Below are 12,705 nucleotides of genomic sequence, written 5' to 3' on the forward strand. Positions count from 1 at the left end.
GACAGTAAAGAACATCCCTCCATGGCCTCTGCATCAGCTCCTGCTTCCTGACCTGTTTGAATTCCAGACCTGACCTCCTTAGTGATGTAAGCCAATAAACCCCTCCTTCCTCCCCAAATTGCTTCGTGGTCATGATGTTCTGTCCAGGAATAAAAACCCTGACTAAGACAACACCCTATCCTGTTAAATATATTATGCTATTTTTTCTAAGCCCAGTTTATAGAGATAATTATGTCTGACAGAAAATAAAGCTCATTAATTTGAACAAAGAGTTTCAATAACAGAATTTACTGTAGTATTGAAGGGTTAACATGGTGAGTCAAAAAATGAGATGAATTGCCTTGTTGCTGCTCTAAGAACTTAGGAGGTTTTTTTTTACAATGATGATTTGTGGGAATTTAAAAGGTATACTTAACTACATGTGTAATGTGTGTGTGTGTGAGAGAGAGATTAGGATAAAGTAATTTGTATTATTATTATTATTATTAACAATTTTTCATACAATATATTTTGAGCATGTGTCCCATCCCTGAATGCCTCCCAGATTTTCTCCAACCATCATACCCAATTTAATGTTCTTTCTCTTTCTTTCTCTCTCTTTTTCTTTCTCTCTCTAAATGAAAAAGCAAAAAAGCCTGAATCAACAACTACAAAAAATCATGAAATCAAAAAGCCTCAGAAAATCACACACACAAACACACACACAAAACACACACACATATACACACACACTCAGAGAGAGAGAAAGAGAGAGAGAGAGAGAGAGAGAGAGAGAGAGAGAGAGAGAGAGAGAGAGAGAGAGAGAGAGAGAGAGAGAGAAAGCCAAAACAAACAACATCAAAGAAATCCACAAAAATAACATGTGTTGGTCAACTCTCTGTAGGTATTAATCAACTCTGGAATGTGGTTGACATGCACAGCAATATTCTATCAGAAAAAAAAAATGTTCTTTCATATGCCTGAGGGTCTCAATTTAGAACAGAGTCTATGTCCATTTCCCCATCTAAGTGTTGGGATCTCATCTATCTTGAACTTGTAAAGGTTTCATTTGTGCTACCACAGTCTTGTGAATGCTCATGTTCAACACCCTTTTGTCTGGAAGAGAATGAAGAGGAAACCATATTTTTATGAAACTTAATAAATAAGTTTTCTCCACTTAAGAATAAGAACAAATTTGTTGTTAGAGTTATAACATCTCTCTTTTCTAAGAGACCATCTCATTACAGATGTGTTCATTCCAACTATGAAATAACTAATATAATAATGTAAACATTTAGTTATCTTCCAATATTGGTAAATATTTACAATGCAACTGATTTGGTAAATCATTTCAAAACTGACATTACCAATATGAAAATTAAATAACTTTATTAAAATTACTAAATTATAAAAATAAGTATGATTGCTATCAGAAAATATTGCCTTAATAAAATTAAGCATAAGTGAAGTAACAATTTTACTTAATATAGATTCTGTATCTCATATACATCAATACTATTTTAAGATATTATAGTCTTTATTTTATGCCTCTGTGATTAGATCACATGCTGAATTTCAGAGCCTTAAATAATAATTAGAGATGGTAGATTACTGGAAGAAAACTGGATTTGATTTTTATACTGAGTTTTTTTATAATACTAATAATTAAATCCATTGGTTACTACACTAAAGCTTTTTGAATCACTTTTTTTCAAATTTTAAAATCTTATGCTACCTCCTACACTACATAGCAAGGCATTATTCAACTGAAGCTTACTTTGTTAAATTGTTATTTGTGAATGACAATGATGTGTAAGAATACTAAAATCATCAATATACTCACCAAATAACTACAATGTTTTTAATATGTTGAAGGATTTTTTTATATTCTGCATCTGTTAGAAAAATATCTTAATGTTCATTAGACAAAGCCCTGGAAGTAATTAGGGTAATTTTTTTCTTTGAGCTTAGAGATGAGTGAGTCCTTCAGTAACATTTAGAATTTCTTTTTAACATGAGCATTCTTGAATCTCGACTGTCCTGACCCATGAAACAATCGAACAGGATTTGAGAAACCACCTAAGGAGTGAATGGGGAACAAGAAATACAAAGAATGGACAGCAAGACAAAAAAAAAAATAAAAAATAACAACAAAAAAAAACCTGATCAAGCTGACAAATTTTGTTTTTCCCAGGCAGGTTTTATACCCATAGAAACAGGAAATGGGGAGTGAAAATGATGCGAAATCACTTTGTTTCTGGGGGAATGCACCTGTTCCCCAAAGCAGGATATTGACTAGGTAAAAAAAGTTCAGCAGGAGGAACAGAACAGAGTGGGTTGCTAAGTACCTGTCCCCAATATCTATAGCTATTTGTTCTTAACTGGGACTAGTACTTTCCTACAGAGGCCTCAACTTTTCCCACAGAAATCTCAACTAAGTTAGGACTTTTCCACTAAGGCCAAAACTTTGTTAGTAAGGACTTCTGGCCTACAAGGCAGTTAACTTCACCCACAGTCAGTCCAAACACTTGACTATAAATACTGCACCTAGAAATTAAAAATAATATTTGTTTGCATGAGATGCAAGCATGAACATGTCTTGATTGGATTAACAACTTTTGGATTAGAATGGCTAGAAGATAAATACAAAAAGACAAATTAAAATTAAATTAACTATTGGGTAAGTAAACCTAATTAATATGCTTTATTGGCAAAACCAGAAAATAATATAGAGAAAACCATCAAAGTTTCAACATTAAGGTCAATGAAGCTATGAAACAAAAACCTTTTTAAAAGTAGGGATGTGAAAATTTTAATTTCTCATTTGTTTAGTGTTGCATGAGACTGTAGAAAAAAATAGTGACAATGGGATAGAAGTCAACATAAGATTCAGAGTCACACAAAACATTAAAATAGACAGCATTTGATAAATAAAAGTGTAATTTCACAACTTAGTGAAATATTTATTTATAAAATATTATTTGAAATCATGTGACAATGAGCAGTCTAAAGCCCACACTAAAATGTTAGCTTATCTTTGGAGTTATAAATAGTATGCCAAAATTGGAATGTCTTCCTTTGAGACACGGATGCATTTGATGAAATCATATTCTCTCTAAAATTTTCATAACATCAACACTGCTGACAAGTATGAAGAAAGCAATGACTTGACTAGCTATTGATGTTGCAGTAAGTTTGTATTTTATTTTAATTTATTTACATTCCAAATATCCCACCTCCTGATCCCACTTCCTACAGTTCTTCAACCCATTCTTCTTCCCCATTTCCTCTGAGAGGGTGTTGCACAAGCCACCCACCCCATCTCACCTCAACATATCCCACAGCAGCATCCCTGATGCATCAAGTCTCTCCAGGATTCAGTCTATTGTTTCCCACTGGGCTGGAAAAAGCAGTTCTCTGCTACATATGTGCCAGATGCCATAGACTAGCCCAAGTATGCTCTTTGGCTGGTGGCTTAGTCTCTCAGATCTTCCTGGGAGTTTGGGTTAATTGACACTCTTGGTAATCCTATGGGGGTCTCATCTTCTTCAGTTCTTTCAAACTTTTCTCTAACTCTTCTGTATGCGTCCAATGATTAACTGTAATTATCTGCATGTGTCTCAGTCAGTTGTTGTTAGAGACACTAGGGGCTTTGCCTATTAACTGGAGGTGGTCTTTCCAGGTTCCATCTCCGCACTGTTGGGCAGTTCGGCTAAGATCACCACCGAGTTCCAGGAGCCTCTCACATCCCAGCTCTCTGGGACTTTCTAGAGTTCCTAAGAGCTCCCCACCACCAGATTACACATCTGGTACATGGATCAGACCCCCTGAAACTGGAATCATGGATGATTTCAACTTACAAAGAATGTGTAGAGAAACAAATGTTTTCTCTGGGAGAATACTGGCTATCACTCCTAACCACTGAGCAATCTCTCCAATTCAAGAATAGTATTTCTTTAAGACAAGATGTCTTTTCTGTAAGTTCTTAAATTGGAAATTATAGATAAAATCTTTTGTAACATGTTATTAATTGTCTGAGAATATGTTTCCCATCTGTACCTTAAATACTAGATTAATTTAAAATGTTAACTGTCACTAAACAACATTAATAACTATTTTTCATTTCATTTTTCATGCATGTTATTGAAGACTAAATGAATAGTCTGATGTTATGCTGGGCATGGTTGTGCACGCCTTTATTCCCAGCACATGGGAGGCAGAGGCAGGTGGATTTCTGAGTTCGAGGCCAGCCTGGTCTACAAAGTGAGTTCCAGGACAGCCAGGGCTATAGAGTGAAACTCTCTCTCACAAAACCAAAATAAATGAATAAATAAATAAATAAATAAATAAATAAATAAATAAATAAATATTAAATAAAATAAAAAAGAAGTCTGATTTTATTGTGTGAATTGATGCATTTAAAATTAATGCAAAATATAACATATGATTATTCCCACAATGAAGATAACCATAAGATATCTTATGAGATAAAATGTTTTAGCAGTGAACTATATTTTAACAGAGAGATCATTGAGAAGCCCTTAACTTGTGTTTTTTTATCCGAAATAGGGTGTATTATGTGTATGTATGTATGTATATATGTATGTCTGCATTGTATGTGTGTCTTTCTGTGAGTGTATTTGAACTTTGGGAGGGTGTGAAGAGAAAGCGTTATAAACCAAGCAGTCCAGGAAGGTTGGGGTGAGTTGTCTCCTCTGGAGTTATACATCCCAGGATTTGTCTATATTTGAAGCCAGCAAACTCTAACAATAGTCTTGCTAATATTCCCTTCTAAATTTGAATCATATCTCTACACCCATTGCCCAAATTGTTGCTATATGAACAATAATGATGCTGTAAATTCAAACTCTGCCCTTGTGATTCATTAAAAATCTCAGTTAACTACTAAGACATCTCTTTAGATACTCTTTTGTGAACACAGACAAATAATAAAATTCTTCTAGTTTTAGAGCTTTATGATAGCTATGAATTTCAACAATATATCATAAGGATCTATTAATGATTAGAGGTTTAGCAAAGGTAAGTGCTTGATCATGGACCATTTTCCCCTTTGGTTAATGCCTCACATGTTGAATTATACCATATCAGAATTTACATGAATATTTGTCTTAAGCATTAAACAGAATAAGAAAATAAACAGAATAGGAAAGTGAATGGAAGATAGTTTTGACATTACTAATTATTTTACAAAATTATTTTTAAGATGGAATTTAAAATGAGAGATAGTAATGGTTAGTGAAGTTGTTAAAAAAATGAAATTTTTGTGGAGAAAATAATTTTCTACACGAGATCTTTAGGCTAGTCTATTCCAATAGGGGAAAATAACTGGTATTGGAAAGACATAATTTTTATTTGCAGTATTCAGTAGGCTAATGCAGAAAAATCATACTTTCCAAGGAAATTTGAGCTATGTAGTGAGAGCATATGGCTTAATAAGTGTTCTATTAATACAAGATACCATCACCAGGAAAATATTGTAAAATGAAACCATTTAATCATGACTTGCTTACAGTTTCAGAGACTTAGTTCATTCTTACTGTGGTGGGAGTGCAGTAGCATGTAGACAGACATATTAATTGAGCAGTAGCGAGAGAATCTTCAGGTAGAAAGAAGAGAGAAACTCTCGTCTTGTAATGGACATTTTGAAATATCAAAATAATACCCAGCGTCAATATTTCCAAAAATGTTATACCCATTTCAACAAGGTCATACTTATTCCAATAAGGCCATACCTGCTTACTCTTTCAATAATGTTACTCAGTACTTATTCAAATCTATGAACCTTATGGGGGCCATACTTATTCACACTGTTTCTAAATACTTTTTTTTAAAATTGGACACTTTACTTATTTGCATTTCAAATGTTATCTCCATTCCATGTTTTCCACCTAGAACCACTATATCCCATCTCCCTTTACCCTGATTCTATGAGGGTGATCCCCAAACCACCTACCCACTCCTGCCTCACCGCTCTAGCATTAGGCATAGAGTGTTGAATAACCACGATACAACTCAGGAACTACATGAACTTCAGGAGGAAGTAAGACCAAAGAGTGGATGCTTCCATCCAAATTAAAACAGGGAACAACATAATCAAGGGACGTAGATGATGGGAGGGAATTGTGAAGAAGAGAACAGGGGGAGAAGAAAAAGAGGGGAAGAATCAGGTATGGGAGAAGACAGGAGAGTTGTTCAGATGGTCAGGACATTGAACAGGGGTGTATAGCAACTGGGGGATGAGGAACTGGTGGTAAAAAAACAGAAAGTCACAGATGCCAAGAAAGCAAGAGCTTCCCAGGACTCCAGAAGGATGGCATTAGCTAAAATACTCACACAAAGGGAACGGGAAAACCTGTCGAGACTAAATATATTTTTTAAAGAGAGATAATAAAGTATTCTCTCGCTTCCTCTTTCTCTGTTTCTGTCTGTCTGTCTCTGTCTCTGTCTCTGTCTCTCCCTCTCCTTTCCTTCATCTCTCCCTCCATCCCTCCCCCTCGGTTGTGTGGTGTGGTATGGTGGTGGTGGTGGTGGTGGTGGTGGAGATGATGTGTGTGTGTCTGTGTGTGTGTTTGTGTGTGTGTGTGTGTGTGTTTGTGCATGTGAACACACACATGCCTGTGAAGAAATGCCATGGTGTGCATGTATAGGTCAGATGACATCAGAAGTCACTTTTATTTCTCTACAATATAGGACATAAGAGTCAAACTCAGGCTGTCAGGGTTGGCAGGAAACACTTCACCACTTGAACCATCTCTACTGCTCATAACATAAAGGTCTATATCTAGTTTTGTTTAGTCTATGTATAGTTTAGCTGACTATGGATTTACTTTCTTGGTGTATCCTGGCATAAAGACATCCTTCATAATTCTTTATACTTTATACTTTAGCAAGTAGTATAGTAGTGATGTTACTTTCAGAAATGTACTATGGTTATTTAAAGTATTACTATTAAAGAAAAAATAGATAAATGGTATATGAGGACACAATTCTGACAATGTTTCTGCATATATAAAATTTATCTAAAACAAAAATTGAAGACTAAATAATTAAGCTTGAGATATTCCTTCCTTTTATGAATATTCAGTAGGGACGTATAATTTAGGAGAAATAACAGATGTTTCAAGGTTTTGTTTCATAAGGCTTCTGCTACTCTGAAAATGTTTATGCAAACTGAAACGCCCAAAATAAAAATCAGTAAAGAAAATTTTATTTGAACACTGACATTCTTATTATGAACCACACATATGTAAACAAATTAAAATAGTAACATAAATATTTATCTTGCTAACATTTAAAATATTGAGTAATGAAGTATTTGTGCATATTTTACTGTCTTGAAACAGAATCTCAACAATTACCTTAGGCTGTTTTTTTAACTTAAAGGCCTCATGTCTTAGTCTTCCAAGTATGGCTGTAGCTATGAGTATTAACTACCACACCAGCAAGAATTGTTTTAGATATTTACAAGAAAACTATTAGCTGGGATATAGGTATCTGCATCGTAGATTTTCTAAGAGAAAGAAGAATAAAATATTAATAAATTAGAATATGTTAAAAAAATTCAGTTTTGTTGCTTATTTCCTGAACAGAAAAAAAAATCATGATTTATATACCATATATCCAGGATTATGTGTATAAGCTTGTGTGTATTTGTGTGTGTGTTTCCGCACATACATGCACATGCACACACGTGTGCAGGTATCTAACTTATTTCTAAACATATAGCTTACTATAACTCTTCCAAATAAAATATCAGTTAACTCACAAAATGACATGTTTACAGGATATTAGTTCAATTTTTAGGGTAGAAACCTAGATGTCAGAAAAGTTAGTATTTTTTTTTTTATAATATGAAGATAGTTATATACCCTTGAGTATGTTTGACATTTTCCCTTTAACATAGAAATGAATAATGGTTTGAAAAGTTGGTACTCTTTTTCAAACTTTTTGTTTGATCTTCCTGATTTTTAAATCATACACCCAGTCCCACTTATCTCCTCATCACCTTGTATCCTGCTTCCACCATTGCAACCACCCCAAAAGAATAAGATTCTCATTGTGGAATTTGTAATGTCACAGTGTATATCCCACAGTGTGCCCTTTTATCTACACTTCTTTGTTTCCAAGTTGTTCATTTTAATGAGTCTTAAGAGGTCTCTGCCTTCTACTATACTATCAGTACTAATGCATAACTGTAACTCCTCTCAGATATCCTGTGGTTGCCCTTTGTCATTGAGATCCTGTAGTATGGGATCTGTATAATGGCCATTTTAATCTACTTCAGCAGTTCACCAATGGGGGTCAATGTTGTGTTGGGGCAATTCAAAGCCCAGGATCTGGGCCTGAGAGGGATCTGGCTAATCAGACTACCAGCTCTGCCACACTACCACCATCTGGGAGAGCTTTCCTGCCCTTCCCAAGCTTCCCTTTCCAAAGTTGCAGCCAACAAGGGGCAGAAACTACTTTCATGCTACCATACCCTCAGTGCTCTCGCATTTGTGCCCCTGCCATCAAAGCCAGATTTACTGTGCTTCCCAGACAAGGGAGAGGGGTCATACTCTACAGTGATACAGCAGATAAGGGATGGAGTCAGGTTTCTAGTTCTCACTCCCTCTGAGCAGGCTCACCAGTAACCCCCCAAATCTGGGCCAGCTCCTCCCTGCTGCTCAGATGAGGTGCATGGCCTAATCTCCCAAGTGCTGCAAGAGGTGATTGGGACATTATTCCTGGGCTCATGAACCCATTAGGGACAGCTCTCCTGCCAACGGTGGTGAGGGCAAAAGAGAGGGAAGGGGGTCTCTCCTTTGTCCAAACCACTGCACAGCACACAAGTCGCAGGACCAGGTATCCCATGCCCATGCCCACCAGGCAGCTGATCAGAAAGCCCCAAATCTAGGGACAGCTCTACTCTACTGCTCAATCAAGGAAGGCTGTCACTAGAGGCAGGTTTTTAGATCATATATGCTCATGTCTGGCCAGTGTGTAGACAGCCTCTTTTTGCTGCCTGTGGAGGAAGATTTAGAGCTCTTGGCTTCATCTCTGGCTCTAACAAAAGATCTTCCTGAAAACTACCATGTTTATCGGCAAGACAATAATGAAATTAACCACTGAAACTGTAAGTCAGCCCCAGCAAAGTTCTTTGCTTTATAGGAATTACTGTGGTCTCTTCATAACAACAAAACCCAAATTTCGACAACTTCCATCCTTACCCTCCAATTCGTTCTCTAAATTTCTTTCTCACATTCACATTTTATTTTATACTCTATGATAATGATTAAAACATCCAGGTAATAGTAAATAAACAGTAAATTACTAAGATTTCTTTTTGTGAATCTATTCAACATTTTATCTTTTTTATCATAAATGTAACACTGTACTTGTTTCGAATACAAATAAAATGTCAAAGTAAAATGAACTGTAATAAGAGGATATTAGCCAAAGAAGTACAGATTTCCTAGGATACAATCCACAGAACTCAAGAAACTTAACAACAAGAAGGGTCCAAGTGAGAATGCTTCAATCACACTTGTAAGGGAGAAGAAAGTAATGACACGAGGCAGAGACAGACAGAGAGAGAGAGAGAGAGAGAGAGAGAGAGAGAGAGAGAGAGAGAGAGAGAGAGAGAGAGAGAGAGAGAGAGAGAGAGAGAGAGAAATCTAGGTGGGAGATGGGAGGGGTGGAAAAAAATGAACACATTCAGGTATGGGAAAGCAGGAGAGAGGCCGTGAGGGTTAGCAGCTCTCCCAAGTCTGCCTGCCCAAAGCATAGGAGGAACTCTGGCCAGATGTGGGATATCCTCCCTACCCCTCCTTCCCCTGCCCTCATTAGTTTCCACATATTTGGTTCTAAATTTTCATTTTTTAATAAATCTATGACAATCCTAGAACTGAGGTATCACAAAACTGGTTCATCCTTGTTTTCTGCAATGATCACTTTTCATACTATTAAAAGAGCTGGAGTTCTATTCATCCCTCCATGTTAAAATTAACTAGGTCCTAAGATTGCGTTTTTTACTGACTGCATGTGCTGCTGTTCCCAGTCCATGTCTCCATTCAGAGATCAAAAACCCGCAGCAGCCTTAAGACTTGACTAGGACAATTGAGAATCCTGAAATGGGTTACTGGGCCCAACTGGCTAATAAAGAAAAACCACTTGGGATGTCAAGGTTTCCATATTTAACGTTTGATCTGTGCCTGCTGGCTGATAACTCATGGCCTAACACCCAACAGACTTTACAACATTCATACACTAAGTAGACTTAGGGAGACTTTTTTATATGTCTGGGGAAAAAAGAACTGTGGCATATGGGGAACCAGAACAATTCTATTATGCTTTTTGGGGTTGTGAAACATCGGTATGGAAGGCATCAAAGGAAGATCTTATCACAGTCACCTGACAGGGGAGGGAATCTGAAATTCAACTTAAGTTCACCAGCCTAGGAAAGCAGGAAAAGGGCTGGGAAACTGAGAAACCTTGGGGCCTCCGATTTTATATTATTGGGGGGAAAAAACCTCAAACTCATTTTCAGAATTAGGCTCCTGATAAAACCAATAGTAAACCCCCTGAATGTGACTGTAGGAACAAACAGAATTCTGGCAAACACTAAACCTATACCAAGAGGTATTGCCCTGAAAATCCTATGCCAATGTCTGTTCTCAAACCAGTGTTTGTTGACCTCCCAGTCCGTCCCCAGCAGGCTCCCCGGCCCTGTAGATCTGCTCTGGTCAATGATGCTAAAAACCTTTCAGATTTTGACCAGTTCCCAACCAGAGCTAACCATCTTCTACTGGCTGTGTTATTATGCCTGAAACCCTTTTTATGAAGATGTTGGATTTATGTCTAAATATAATGAGTCCAAGAGAGACACTGCATGCATATGATCCCAAGAGAAGAACCTTAACCATACAGACCATATCAGGACAGGGGACCTGCCTGGGAAAAGTTCCCTTGTCACATCAACATATTTGTAACCAAAATACGCCCATGGTGCATTCCAAATATGTTATTTCCCCTGAACAGGCATGGTGGGCCTGTTCAACAGGGTTGACTCTGTGAGTGCATGGAGAGGTTCTTATTTCCCCTACTGCAAAGGAGTTCTCTATTCTAGTCCAATTGGTGCCATCCATAACCTATTATTCAGAGGAAATAGTGCTGAAGAACCTAATAGGGCATGTTGGGGGGAGACCTCAAAAGACAGAAGAGAGAAACTATTTCCCTAAAGTTGGCTATAATTTTGGGAGCAGGGCTACCTGGTGCAGGCACTGGGATAGCAGCCCTAACATTGTAAGAGAATAACCATATAGCCTTAAATTAAATACAGATCAAGACAGCCAATGCTTAGAAAAATCCATTGCACACCTAGAGTGAAATGTAGATTTCCTGGCTGAGGTAGTTGAACAGAACAGACAAGGGTTAGACTTTGTGTTACTACATCAGGGAGGCTTGTGTTATGATGTATTCAAAGAATGTTGGTTTTATGTAAATCACTCTTGCATCAAAGAATTACTACCTAAGGTTAGAGAAAGCATAGAGAGGTACCAAAGAGAACAAGAAAACTCCAAAAGCTGGCATCATTCCCTATTTGATAATTCCCCATGGTTAATTACTCTCATTTCCACAATTACAGGGTCCCTTATAATTTTTTTGTTGCTGCTCACATTTGGGCCATGCATAATTAAAAAGCTTTTGCAGTATATAAAGCAGAGATTATGGACTATTCAACTGATGGTGATGAGATCCCAGTACAAACCAGGTAGCACAGATGATTTAGGCCTATAAAGAGTCCAAGATTGGCCTCTAGCGTCACCAAAAAGAGGGGAGAATGTTGTAACCCTCAGATTACTAATACTAGAGAGACTTCAGTGTTGTACAGACAGAGGCTCCCATCTTCTTTCCCCCTTCCCCCTTCCCCTGCGGCTATGCAGATAGCAAACAGGTGGTTTCTGTGCAGCATCCTTCTGCAGCAGACTGGGCTGCCTCTTCCTCCCCTGGAGATACAATTTCAGGGCCCATAATGAGGACACATTCTCTCTGCCTCTGTGTCTGCAAAAACCAAAACTCCTGCTGGAAAGAACTCCAAGTACCTATCCTTGAGACCTTAGTGAAAAAGCAAGCTCAAGGGACACCATGGAAAAAGTAAAAGGTAAGCAGATGTCAGGTCACAGACAGATAAAACTGGCCATAAAGTTAGTCCTTGAACAGACACTCATTACCCCTCCCATTTCAGGACTATTACACCTTCTAGTCAACTTTTCTGTAAATATTTACACACTTCCTATACTGTATATAAACCCAATGTTTTTTGGATTCAGGGTCACTTGCCAGCATTCATGCAGTGAATGCTATTTGGGCGAACAAAGGTTGAACTTGAAAATAAGAATTTTTGTGAATTTCCCCCTGTGCCCATATCTTAATGGCTTTAATCCACTTTCTTCTCTATAAGTTTCAGTGTCCCTGGTTTTATATAGAGTTCTTTGATCCACTTAGACTTGAGCTTCTTTTTCTTTCTTTTCTAGATGTATTGGATTTTTTGCTAATATTCATTATAGAACAATATGTGAAATGTTCGCAAAAAAACATTCCTAAATGTTCCATAACCTTCCCAAACACTGTCTCTAGCTGGAGACCAACTAGTTAAATATATTAGACTACTCAAAATATTATATATTCAAATATAATAATAATCATAATAAGACTGAAGCTATG

Source organism: Mus musculus, chromosome Y (genome assembly GCF_000001635.26).
Source record: "Mus musculus strain C57BL/6J chromosome Y, GRCm38.p6 C57BL/6J".
In the NCBI taxonomy this organism is placed as follows: Eukaryota; Metazoa; Chordata; class Mammalia; order Rodentia; family Muridae; genus Mus; species Mus musculus.